We start from the raw sequence: 14597 nt of genomic DNA on the forward strand, positions 1-14597 counted from the left end.
GTAATATTTACTGTTTGTAGGGGTCTGGATGTGGACGTATCTTTTTGGAGAGCACCATTCAACCCATAACACTTGCCCTACCAGAAGTGAGGGTGTAGGATAGAGCCATGGTATAGCTCTGTGATGCACCAGCATGAGAACAGACTAACGGGCCAGGGGAACAGACCAGGGGCCAGAAAGAGTTCTAAGTTAGAAACTGGATATAGGGACAGCTGACGTGATAAACAGTGGGGAAGGATCAGTTCAAGAAAGGGAGCATAAAAACCCCATAAGGAGAAAGTCTAATTTGGACCCTACTTCCCATCTGATATAAAGGTAAAACCCAGATGGATTAAAAACCTAAAGATTAAAGATGAATATTATATTGGGGTGTGTGTGTGCGCATGTGTGCAAAGGAAGTATAAAAGAATATATTTGTGGCCTTTGGGATAAGAAAAGATTTCTTAAATAAGACCTCAAAAGCACAAACCATATGGTGAAAAACTGGCAATTCTGATTACATTAAAATTAAGAACTTCTGCTTTCTTCTAGAATTCTAAATAATACAGGTAGATACTCCCCTGTCCAGAAGGTAAAGTTTGTTTCCCCTCCCCTTGACTGTGAGCTGAACCCAGTGACTCTTTTCCGAGAACAGAGTATGGAAAGCGAAAAATTTTAACTTTACAGTGGATAAAACTGGCATCAATCACCTTAACCAAAAGTTCAAGATTAACATCACCAGTGATAAGGCATGTTGGTATTATGTTCCCACTGATTTGATGTGAGAAGAAACACACTTTAATTCTGTGCTCTTCTTCCCAAAAATGCACACAGCAGTCAAACCCAAATTTAGAGATATTCTACAAAATGCTTGACTAGTATTCTTCAGAACTGAGAAGGTCACGAAAAACAAGGAAAGACTGAGAAACTATCATAGATCAAAAGAGACTAAGATGATGGCCACTGAATGCAACGTGGTATCTGGATGGGATCCAAGAACAGTAAAAGGAAATCCATGGGGAAAAAAATAGTGAAATCTGAATAAATCTGTAATTTAGTTAATATTATATGCCAATGTTAATTTCTTGGTTTTGATAAATGCACCAAGTTATGTAAGATGTTAATGCTCTGTAGTATCTTTACAACATTTCTGTGAATCTAAAATTATTCCAAAATAAAACATTTGCCATATAAAGGATAATTTCTCTTCAACAAAAGATATCAGAGAGAATTGCATCAACTAAAACTGACAAAAATTAATGTCTGAAATATACATGGAATGCCAACAAATTAATGAGAAAGACAAGAAACCCAACAATAAAGTGGACCAGGATACAAGAATACAAATCCCAGAAGGGGAAATCCAAGTGACTAATATATTAAGAGGTGCTCTACATCATTAATAACCAGAAATACGTTAATTTATAGGGACAAGAATGTGGGGGTATAGGAAGTCTAGGTCACCGCTGTAGGGGGGGAAGGCGGAACAGTTATCTGGAGAGTAAGCTGGCGGCACCATATGACATGAAGTGTGCAGTCACCCTATAGCCGGTGATCCCACTCTAGGGCTATCACCCCGGGAACACTCCCCCAGGATCACACGGGGGCACGGAAGAGGGTAGTCCTCACAGCATTGTCTGAGGCAGCAAAGCACTGAGCCAACAGTGGTGTCTGTAACTGGGGTTGTAAGCAAAACCTGGTGGATGCACATTCCAGAAGGTAATGCAGCAAAAGAATTAACCACATGCACGTTCACCAACATGGATAAATCCTGAAAAATTATGCCGAGTGGAAACAGTAAAAAGCAAAAAAAAAAAAAAGACACATACAGAAATACCATTCTGTAAATTAAATGTCATACATACATCTCAATAACATACTATGACACATTAGTATGCATGTTGCACATTTACTATACTTGAATGAAGGCTATAATAGGCAAAGGGATGGGGATGGGCATGAAGGGAGAAAATGCTAAAGTAAACCAACCCACGTGAGCCACAGTGACCAGGTAGCACCTTCGGATGCTGACGTCAATTCTCTACACTTGAGGTCGAATCTAAAATCAAAAAGGACAGAGGGTAGTTCTGCATGAGAGCTTGAGGAGATCACCCTTGAGCTAAGAATGTGGGTTTAATATGGAAAGATGTGGGAACATCTATATTATCTGCTCGCCAGCCTTTTTTCTTTACGTACTGATTACAAAATAAGTTATTTCTTAATGTCCAAATAAGTCATCCACGGATGAGAAAAAGTGTTGCTCGATTTCATTACAGTAAGATATACCTACAGTACAGCCTGCCACTCATGAGTAATTCTTTCCAATATATTTATGAATCCCTTCAATGCACAAAGAACAACTATACCATGTGATTTCCCCTGTAATATGTATATAGGAGTGAAAAACATTTTTTCTTTGAGTGGCGGGGAGCAGGGTTTTAGACCAGCCTTGTAAACCACCAGTACGTCCCAGTATCCCAGCCAGCAAGTGCAATCCTGACTCATGCTTCAACAAGAATACAGATTATACTACATGTTGAACTTGGAGGGTCATTTGCAAATCACGAGGAATGCAAATTCTAAATCAATGAAGGTCCAGGGAGCATGGCACCATGATGACCACTCCTGCGCCCTGGAAGAGTTACTGCAGCTTTTCAAAGTGTTGAATATAATCTCTGAAGCGACAGAGGCCGTGAGCAAACCTTGCTCATTGTGATTGACAGGTTAGCCTGTGGCTTAGACCACTGCAGCCCTGACTCTGAGCAAATCATAGAAGATTGAAATTCTAAAAGAAGCCATGGATTTCAAAGCTTTTAATGATTCAAATTTTCAATCAGCAGGGTTTTATTTTTCCAGTTCATTACCCACAGACTCTGTGGATCAACCAGCGTGTGCAGCCCATCTCCTCCTTAATTCCTCTAGTAATACAATCCTGTCTGTCACTTTACCCAGCCCTGGAAAACAAAGCCAAAATATATATGTTTATTTTACCTTCATTTACTTTGGCAAGATGCCAAAAGCATGGGAAACAAACTGAAAAATCCCAGCACCTCAGAAAGCTTCTAAAGTGAAGCTGATCACACCGATGATTCCTTAACACAGCTGAACTGATGGGAAATTGAACGTGAGCTGGCAGGTCTGGCTGTGACGGACGAGAGATGCATGTGAAAAAAGAGGGGTAAGCGGAGAGCACCTCCAGCCTCAAGTCAGAACGGTGTCCATCTTACAGTGTCATTCCTCCTCGGGGGTCTGGAGATGAAAATAACTTGGCTTTGAAACACGCCCAGGCTGTTCAGGGAAGCAGCCGACAATTACAAGTATGAAGGGGGAATAGGGAATAGGTTGCTTCTGTGTAAAATTGCATGTTATTGAATTGATTGAGTTGTCATTCGGAAAAGGTGATTTTAGAAATGAAGCTAGCGGGGAAATAAATAAAGGAGAAATTCAGATAAAATTCATTCAAGTCTTGCCACTGGTATCTGTGAAACTGAAGGATTGCAGCTCTTGAAGGTAATGTTATTAAACAAAGATGCTGAAGGTCATTCCTTGTCACCCTTTTCTATAAATTATTCCACTACCTCTTTGGCTCATTGGCTGTCACTCGGCAGAATCACTCACTCACAGACTCACCTGGAGGTATGGCCAGCCAGACCTTGTTGATGCTAAGAAATTCTCACATTGTCTTAAAGGTCTCCTAGAACCCATTTCCCATGTTCTGACCCCAGTCATGACCCAGCCTAACTTCCAGCCTCCTCAGTGCCTCCACTAAGCCATCAGTTTTTGTGGCTGACAGTGGATGGAAGATTTAGAGGAAAAAGACCCAACTTTAAGGCATCGGATGAGCTAGTCAATTGTAGCACTTATACTCTCTAAAGGCATGTGGCAAACACACGTCTCGTTAGGGTTACCCTGAGAGCTGATTGACTCTGGATTGTGTCCTGTCTGTCGTGGATGCTCTATAAAAATGTGTTCAGTGCATCCTATGATATCACTCATATGCGGAATCTAAAAAGAAAAAAAGAGGACACTCGTGAACTCATCTGAAAAACAGAAACCAACTCACAGACTTAGTAAACAATCTTATGGGTGCCAGGGAAAGGAGGTGGGAAGGGATAAATTTGGGAGTTTGAGACTTGCAAATGTTAACCACTATATATAAAAATAAATAAAACAAATTTCTTCTGTATAGCACAGGGAACTGTATTCAACATCTTGTAATAACCTTTAATGAAAAAGAATATGAAAACCAGTATATGTATACATATGTGTGTATGTGTGTGTATATATATATATATATATACGCATGCATGACTGGGACATTATGCTATACACCAGAAACTGACACACTGTAACTGACTATACTTCAATTTAAAAAATCTATAATCAAAAAGAAAAAAAAAATGTGTTCAGTGAATGAAGGAATAATGAACAGCCAGCAGTGCCTGAGATAGCGGAAGTCAGAAAGAAACACAACAGTTGGCATCCAATTCTGGCAGGTCTGTGCAGAGGAACAAAACCCCAGGTGAGGGTGGGAGCAGAAGGCACAGAGCACTGCTGCCTGGGGCAGAGAACCAGCAGGGAATTAATAGGTTTCCAGGACATCAGCCAAGGAGACTGGGGATCAGAACAGGGCTCCAATCCCAGCAGTGAAGGCAAGTGTGGGATAGGATCAACTCAGCAAAGCTTAAAGAAAGTGTGTGCACACTCACCAGTCAGCTTGGGCAGGAGCAGGCAGGGGGCACCGCAAAGGAGAGGACCTCCGGGTCTGCCCCAGCTGAGCAGAGCCCGGGAAGACGCTGACCCCTCTCTCCTATTCACATTTCAAAACTGGCTCTCAGGATGGTATAAAACTGAAGTCAAGCACTTCCTCTGTAGGGTGTTTAACCCAAGAGCCTCCTCTAGTGGAAAGATCATTAAGGAAGCATCCTCAGAAGCACAGGATTCCAATTCCAGGTCTACCGTGACCTGCGTGTGCCCTTGGACAAGTCACTGAATTTCTTCAAGCCACAGGTCCCCCCTCATAATTGTGGGCAAAGATTCCACTTACAGGAATGTCTGAGGATAAAGAAGATTCCACACATGGAAGTGCTCTGCAGAAAACACAGCACTATCAATGTTGGCCATTTGCCCATGACATGCATTGTGTGTTCATACTGAATCCATTGTTGAACTTGTCAAATTAAATTCTCTGTAATTATAGAAAGAGAGCTTTGGTTTCAAGAAATTTCAAGCAACAAGCAGGCAAAATGAGTTCTGGAGGGAGCCAAGGAGGCCATCCCTGGGCCCCTGAAATCACACTGCAGTTGGCATCCACCTAATACATCTCTACTTACCGCAGGCTCCACTTGAAGCTGTGATCTGCAGCCTTGTACGAAACTCACTTAAACATCTGCTGGAGGGCATGTAAATAAAGGCTTTACTGAGGTAAACAGTTGTTCAGTTTTACAGCCTGTTTGCACGTAACTTTTATGCGCCATTATGATAGATGGCTTCTATGTGTTTCGAAGTCCTGGAACGCCTTTCCACGTGGCGTCCTCTAAGTGACTGGCTGATAAACGATTATTTACTCACTAGTTTTCACGGCCCATGAAAGTCTTTAAACTGGAACAGTGTCCCTAACTACCCGTTAGTGATCATGGTAATTCCTCCTAACAGGACGTGAGCCAGTTATCCTGACAGCCTTAGTGGCCCAGAACGGAAGATTGGCTGAGGTAAGGAGGGGCCTACACTCAACCCAGAGGGTTCCACCTTGCTGCCCAAGCCAAAGGCCATGCCTACCATTGGTGTCCCGCGTTGCGGGCAAACTTGGTGTGCGTGCACTCCTAGCACGTGGTCCATGTCACAAGCATGAAGCGGTTGCAGGGAAGAACTTGGGGGCCATACACAGAACCCGTCACTGAGTCACCTTCTGGTGGTTTCACACCAATGTGATCGCACGATCCGAGACGAAAGAGTCAAGTATGTTGGCTCCCCTTCCCGGTGACACCTATGAATGCCCCTGGGCTGTAGGGAAGCTCACTTCAGACTGGGAGAAGCAGCAGTCAACAGCTTGAGGACGAAATGAATCCAAATTTTGCCTGAAAAAATGTTGGTTGGAATTTGCAAAGTATTTTTAATAGAAATAATAGTATAAATAAGAGTTTGAAAATGTTACCATGGTTCTTACAATAACCATCACTACCAAGTATGGAGTGCTTGTTGCTTGCCTGAAACTCTCTTGAGTACTTTACATATAATGATCATGCAATACAGAGAGTAAGCCGGAGAGACAGGGCTTATCATGCCCATTTCACAGATGAGAATGCTAAGGCCCAGTGAGGGTAAGTAAGCTGCCCATGCTCTTCACCATTCCCCCATAGTTGGTGGAAACTCTTGTGTTCTTCATACTTTCCATATTTCCCCAATTTAAGAAGAAACCATTTTTATTAGACAATCAGGAAGACATTTTGTAAATATCTCAAAAATTGATGTGAGCTATACATACTGATTTATGAGAACACAAGGCTAAGCAGGGGTCCAAGTGAAACGATAAAGATGGAAAATGAGGAACGAAGGGTAGAGGACAAGTCAGAGATGGAGGAGGAAGAGGGCAAGCCACTGGAAATGGAAGGGAAGAGGTCTTCATGGAAGAGGATGTGGGCGCGTGAAGATGATGGGGAAGCACATTCCAGGCAGAGGGAAAGCCTAAGGGTAGAGAACGTGACAAGGAGCAGTGGGAGGAGGTTGGAGCGGGATGGTGAGAGCCTTGGAGTGTCAAATTAAGAACTCTGGACTCTCTTCCATCTCCGGAACAAGTGCCGGTTTTTACCTCATGCAGATTTTGTAACATAAAAATGTGGTGAATATTAAACCTGCTGTCAACTGGAAAAAGAAAGACGCAATTGTTGGCACCTACAAGATCAATTTAAAAAAAAAAAGATGAAATTACTTAAATGTCATATTTATAGTAAGAATCATCTTCTCCTTTGAAGTAATGAAAAAGACGATTTTCACATTTTCAAAATACTAATGATAATTCAGCACATTAAATTATTACAAACACTCAGATGTATATGATCACAGGCCAGGTCTTCTAGTGTGTTTATTGTTTATTTTTCATGCCGTCCTCAGCACCCTGACACTGTCTCGGGTACTCAGTAAACACTGGAACTGGGATTGCTGGGCAGACCTTCAGCCTCAGCAGGTAACCAGATATTAAGCAGGGAAACTGAGGCAGAAGCCCAGTTATGAACAACTCAGTGGCATTTATAGACTGCCACTTGAAGCCTTCTCAGGTGTTCAGGGCTCAGCCCATCAGAAGAAAGAACTGAATACCAGGCACCCGTCCTGGCACAGAAACACACACTCATGGAGCGACTGGCCGCAGGCACTGGAGCACTCACAGTCTCACAGCACTTCCTTCACAGTCAAAATTAGCCCAGGGACCATGGAGCAGACCTTGTAGGTGGACGGCATCCGTGAGTCCTGTGCTGTGTGGCTGGTGGGGCAGGAGGGAAGGTGGCAGGTGCAGGGATCAGGGCAGAGACCCTTAGACAAGATGCACAGGGTCTTCACCAGCCCTTCAAAACTATGCAATGTGGCAGCCTCCTCTCTACATCTGTAATTGGGGGTCAAGACAGAATGTTCGTTTTAGCTTTGTTTTGTTTTTTTCCATTGTGCCAGGGGCACACATGGTCATGTTCCAGCCCAGGGGTGGCCTGTCCTAACTTTTGGGCTCCATCTCCGTCCTTGCTGCTGTTTTGGACATTTTTCTGTTCCTTCAAAGCACCGCATTCTCTCCACTTTGGATCCTTTGGAGTTTTTCCTTCAGGCAGGTATATTCTTCTCCCCTTGTTTCCCTCTCCCCCTTCACCTGGTTTACTCAATTCTGCACTGACTTGTTGGCTTAAATAGCACTTCCCAAGGGAAGCCTTCTCTCCCAGGTGAGATAAGTACACGCTATCTACTCCCATAGCACCTGTTCCCCCCTTTTCATAGTTCTTATCACGTCTATAACTGTTTGCTGTTTCCCACGCCTCTGGGCCACGAACTTTATACAGCAGGGCTTGAATCTGTCTTGTTTCCCACTGTATCCTTAGCATCAAGAACAGGACCAGGCACAGAACAGATGCTCCGTAAATATTTGCTGAATGAGTGAGCAGGAGTCCCATCTCTATGGAAGATCAAATTTCTGGAAATTTGCATTAGTCCACTGTGAGAGGCTGGGACCGAGACTGACTCATCTTTCAACTTGGTGCCTTACATTGCTGCTGAAACACTGCAGGGACTGCACTTTTAAAGGAGGACAGGTAGTCAGGGAGAGTATAGCTCAGTGGTAGGGTGTGTGCCTAGCATGCACGAGGTCCTGGGTTCAATCCCCGGTATTTCCATTATAAATAAACAAGTAAATCTAATTACCCCCCCCAAAAAAACCCCTAAAAATAAAATAATTAAAAACAAAATATGAAGGGGACAGGGGACAATCCAACCCCAGAAGAGCAACTCAAATTCCACCTACTCCAGGAAATCTTTCCCCTCCACCCCAGCCCCAAATCAGTTTCCTTTTCTCACCTCCCACAGGCCTTCATGGCTGTTCCATTCCTTGTTCCCCACCCCCGTCTTTTCATGTCTATCTTGTTAGCTCCCTAAAAACCGAGGCTGTCTTCTCTTTCCTTTAATCTCTTGGCTCCTAAATAATTCCTCGCACAGAGTCAGGGCTCGATATATGTTCACTGAGGGCTGACGGGAACCTGAATTTGTTTCCCAAAAGATTTTTATAAACTCCTTCCCTGGCGGACTTTGAAAAATAGGGTAGGTTCTCAGGTGTGAGGGAAGGACGAAAGAAAGCCCTTCTGGAAACAGGAAGGTAAATTATGTGAGTCTCTCTCCAAACCTCCGATTCTATGAAAATAAGTGTCATGTTGACTCTGTACAAATGAGAAACGCTCTTTTTTGTCCTCCTTCATTTTAGGCAAAGCCAGGCTGTGTCGGATAGGCTTCGGTTTCAGAGGGCTCTGGAAGAATGGGAAGCATCCTTCACTCTGACTTAAAGTAAACACGGCAGGCCCTTGTCCTGCGAACGACAGAAGGAGCAGTTTGCTCAGGGAAGCTGAGGACGGATCCCAGCCTTAGCCCAGGAAGACGCAGCAGCACCGCAGAGGTGACCCTGTCGCTTCCTTTTTAGGGCCTGGCTTCCAGAACACCCTGTCCCCACACTTACTGGCCCACTGCCCTGGCCCACAGATAATGCGAGAAATCTTGTTCCGCCTTTGCACCAGGATCCCCCTTGCAGGAGTTCTGCTAAGCCTCTCTACACCTTCCGCCACAGGCAGGGACAGGAAAGGCCCCCTCGGAGGGCCCCTGGATGTGTCGCTAATCCGTCCTCCTGCTTCTGTGCCACATTTAATTACTCACTCAATACAGAGTTATCTCTACTACAACTCCAGACTAATGAGATGCTGAGAAGACTTCAAATTGGGGATTACAAAATATGGCATATTGTATGCAGCAAGGTCAGTTTGGATTGTTCTAAAGCTCTGATTACTACAATATCACCTTTTTAACCTGCAAACCTTTACTTCTCATTTTTCAAAAGGGAAAAATTGTCGAGTGTTCTGGAGGAGGCAAAGGATGTTGCTTGGTTGTTTGTTTTAACTACATGAAAGCCTCAGTGATCAATATCTAAATCCTCAGAGCTGCTTCGAAGCTCCCTCTCTCTCTCGGTAATCTTCCCAGTGGGGTACGTTGACCTTTGCCTCGAGGGAGTAAGAAACTACAACTTCTTATCACATCAACAAGAGAAAGGACAAAAACCACATGATCATCTCAATAAATGCAGAAAAAGCATTTGATAAAATTCAACACCCATTTATGATAAAAACTCTCACCAAAGTGGGTATAGAAGGAACATATGTCAACATAATGAAAGCTATATATGACAAACCTACAGCCATCATAGCACTCAACAGTGAAAAACTCAAAAGCTTCCCACTAAAATCTGGGACAAGACAAGGATGCCCACTATCACCACTCCTATTCAACATAGTCTTGGAAGTCCTAGCCACAGCAATCAGGCAAGAGAGAGAAATAAAAGGGATCCAAATTGGAAAAGAAGAGGTAAAAGTGTCACTATATGCCAACGACACGTTACTATATATAGAAAACCCTAAAAGGTCCACACAAAAACAACTAGAGCTGATCAAAGAATTCAGCAAGGTAGCAGGTTACAAGATTAACGTTCAAAAGTCAGTGGCATTTCTTTACACTAATGATGAATCAACAGAAAAAGAAAGTAAAGAAACAATCCCCTTTAAAACAGCACCCAAATTAATAAAATATCTGGGAATAAACCTAACCAAGGAGGTGAAAGAATTATACACAGAAAACTATAAACCATTGATGAAGGAAATTAAAGAAGACTTTAAAAAATGGAAAGATATCCCATGCTCTTGGATTGGAAGAATCAATATTGTTAAAATGGTCACACTGCCCAAGGCAATCTACAGATTTAATGCAATCCCTATCAAATTACCCAGGACATATTTCACAGAACTAGAACAAATCATAATAAAATTTATATGGAGCCATCAAAGACCTAGAATTGCCAAAGCATTACTGAAGAGAAAGAAAGAGGCTGGAGGAATAACTCTCCCAGACTTCAGACAATACTATAGAGCTACAGTCATCAAGACAGCATGGTATTGGTACAAAAACAGACATATAGACCAATGGAACAGAATAGAGAGCCCAGAAATGAACCCACAAACTTTTGGTCAACTAATCTTCGACAAAGGAGGCAAGAATGTACAATGGAATAAAGACAGTCTCTTCAGCAAATGGTGTTGGGAAAACTGGATAGCAGCATGTAAAGCAATGAAGCTAGAACACTCCCTTACACCATACACAAAAATCAACTCAAAATGGATCAAAGACTTAAACATAAGACAAGATATAATAAACCTCCTAGAAGAAAATATAGGCAAAACATTATCTGACATACATCTCAAAAATGTTCTCCTAGAACAGTCTACTCAAGCAATAGAAATAAAAGCAAGAATAAACAAATGGGACCTAATGAAACTTACAAGCTTCTGCACAGCAAAGGAAACCACAAGGAAAACAAAAAGACAACCTATGGAATGGGAGAAAACTTTTGCAAATGAAACCGACAAAGGCTTGATCTCCAGAATATATAAGCAGCTCATATGACTTAATAAGAAACAACCAAACATCCCAGTACAAAAATGGGCAAAAGACCTAAACAAGCAATTCTCCAAGGAAGACATACAATGATCAATAGGCACATGAAAAAATGCTCAATATCACTAACTATCAGAGAAATGCAAATCAAAACTACAATCAGGTATCACCTCACACCAGTCAGAATGGCCATCATTCAAAAATCCACAAATGACAAATGCTGGAGAGGCTGTGGAGAAAGGGGAACCCTCCTACACTGCTGGTGGGAATGCAGTTTGGTGCAGCCACTGTGGAAAACAGTATGGAGATTCCTCAAAAGACTAGGAATAGGCTTACCATATGACCCAGGAATCCCGCTCCTGGGCTTGTAACCAGAAGGAATCCTACTTCAGGATGACACCTGCACCCCAATGTTCATAGCAGCATTATTTACAATAGCGAAGACATGGAGACAGCCTAAATGTCCATCAACAGATGACTGGATAAAGAAGAGGTAGGTATATTTATACAATGGAATACTACTCAGCCATAAAAACTGACAACAGAACGCCATTTGCAGCAACATGGATGCTCCTAGAGAATGTCATTCTAAGTGAAGTAAGCCAGAAAGAGAAAGAAAAATACCATATGAGATCACTCATATGTGGAATCTAAAAAAAAAACAAAAACAAAAACAAAAAAACAAGGCATAAATACAAAACAGAAATAGACTCACAGACATAGAATACAAACTTGTGGTTGCCAAGGGGGCAGAGGGTGGGAAAGGATAGACGGGATTTCAAAATTGTAGAACAGATAAACAAGATTATACTGTTTAGCACAGGGAAATATACACAAGACCTTATGGTAGCTCACGGAGAAAAAAATGTGACAATGAATATATATATATGTTCATGTATAACTGAAAAATTGTGCGCTACACTGGAATTTGACACAACATTGTAAAATGATTATAAATCAATAAAAAAAAGTTAAAAAAAAAAAGAGATACTGTGAATGAAAGCAAAAAAAAAAAAAAGAAACTACAACTTCTTGATGGCATTTTGCAGGGAAATCATGCAAGAGGCTGGAGAGATGTTGTTTTGAATGTATCTGCCTTCTTACCTAGTTTAATGATCAGAGGGATCCCACGTGCAATTCTTTTACCCCAGTTCTTTATCCCGTGGGTCTGACAAAGGTGGTGGGGCTTCGCATCTCACCATATTTGCTGTGCCCAAGAAACTGGGGTCATGGAGAGGAGCTTCCTGGACTCTAACTGCATACCTGCTCTGTCTGTGCTGGTGCTGCGAGCCACACGTGGTAATCGAAGGGCTGAACCATGGCTGGCCTGAATTCAAGTGGGTTAGAAGTGTAAAATACACACCAGACTTTAAAACTTAGAATTTAAAAAGATGTAACATACCAGATTAGTGAGTTTTTATATTTGATTACATACTGAAATGAAATGTTTTGATGTATTGGACTAAATCAGGGTTTTTCAACCAAAATACTATTGACATTTTGGCCATGTAGCTCTTTCTTGTGGGAGGCTGTCCCCTGTGCACTGTGGGATGTTTAGCTGTATCTCCAGCTTCTATTCGCTAAATGCCACTAGCACCCTCCCAGTTGTGACAACAAAAATTGCCTCACGACATTGCCAGATGCCCTTGGGATGCAAAATCTCCTCTGGTTACGAACTACTGGGATAAATAAAATATATTATTAAAGTTAATACCACCATTTCATCTTACTTTTTTTTTAATGCAGCCACTTGAGAACTTAAAACTGCACATGTGTCTTGCCTTTCTGGCCTATATTGTTTTTCCGCTGGGCAACACTGTCCTAGACGTGAGCATTCTGAGGTCAAGGCTCTGCCTTTTCCTTGTCGCATCACCAAGGCTGCGAACACGGACCCCTGGGCCAGGTGCTGGGCAGAGCCACAATAGGTAATGTTTGCAGGTACCGTCGGCAGCTGTTGGCCCACTGAAGACACTAGGGAGAGTAATAGGAAGGAAACGGGACAGACACTGAAAGGTCACAGATCAGGACCACAGGTGCCAGAGAAACACAGTTGCACGAGTCCTAGAGTCTGAGGAAAAGAGAGTTCTTAGTAATTATTGTGACATCCCTGGCTGGCCCCGATGACATGAAAACCAGTGGAGAAAGGCCACTTCAGGTACCCATGTTGTCTTTTAACTGAGATTAGCTTTCCTGGTGTCAAAACAGGAGAAACTAATGTATTATTTGGGGACATAATGTCTCAATCAGCACATAAGCTCCCAAGGCCCCTTGCCATTTGTTTATTGTTTACTTTGCAGTTCTGACCCCCTTGCCCTGCTTTTCTTCAGCTGTTCTTTCCAATCCTGGGTTTACCTCCCCCCACCCCCATGTCTCCTCTGACAACAAAATCCTCAGAAGTTTGCTGTCCTTAAGGCACCCAGCACCCCTTTCCACCACCATGGGCTCCCACCCTGTTCTAATGTCGTTGCTCTTTACTCACAGCCTGACTTGCCCGCCACCTCTCCAGCCCTTCCTGAATTGCTCCTTCCTGAATCTTCTCCTGATAGTTAGACCTTAATGTAGGTACAGAGTTTACGGCTGAGCGCCATCTCCAATGACAGGCATCTCCCACCGCCTCCCGCAAGGCTCAGGGATCCTGCCCCATAGCCTACCCACCTGTCCTCAGGACACAAAAGAAATTTTAACATTATCACTTTATCAATTAAGTTGCCTTTGACCAAAAGTAACAGAAAATTCCAACTCAAGGTAGTTCAAACAAGAGGTAGTCAGCCCCTCAGTTAACTTAGTAACCCAAGGAAGCCATTAAGGACCCAGGTGCTTTCCGTCATTTTTGCTAGGTCATTCTCAGGGTCTGCTTTGTCCTTAAGGTTGCTCCCTTCATAGTCCCAAAACACCTACACAATCCCAGATGCTCCTTCCAGAGACAACGTCCAGAGGTAGAAAAGGAGCCACCTCGTCCCTGTGACTCTTTTGAAGAGTGAGATTCCCTTCCCCACAAGCCCACTTACCACATCTCATGGGCAGAGCTGCTTCATGTGTCTGTAACTAACCAATGACTGGCAAGGAGGACGGGACCACCATGACTGGCTTGGAGGTTCTCAAAACGTGGTCTTCAGACCGAGGGTATCAGCACCACCTGACGCAAATTCTCTGCCACCACCCAGACCTACTCAATTAGAAACTCCAGGGCTGGAGCCCAGCAACTGGTGTTTTAACAAGCCCTCCAGGTGATTCTGGTGCACAGTAAAGTTCAGGAACCACTGGCTTAGACCAATCAAGGCCTGCTTCTGGGCTAAAGCCTGCCTCCCTGGAAACACATGGTCATGATGAGGGTGGATGTGTAACGAAATCAGGCTTCTTTTGCAAGAAGAAAGGGGTGATGTTGAACACATACCAACATTACCTCCTGTAATCACTGTGTCCATTTTTTTTCCTTTTTG

Source organism: Camelus dromedarius, chromosome 23 (assembly GCF_036321535.1).
Source record: "Camelus dromedarius isolate mCamDro1 chromosome 23, mCamDro1.pat, whole genome shotgun sequence".
Lineage (NCBI taxonomy): Eukaryota > Metazoa > Chordata > Mammalia > Artiodactyla > Camelidae > Camelus > Camelus dromedarius.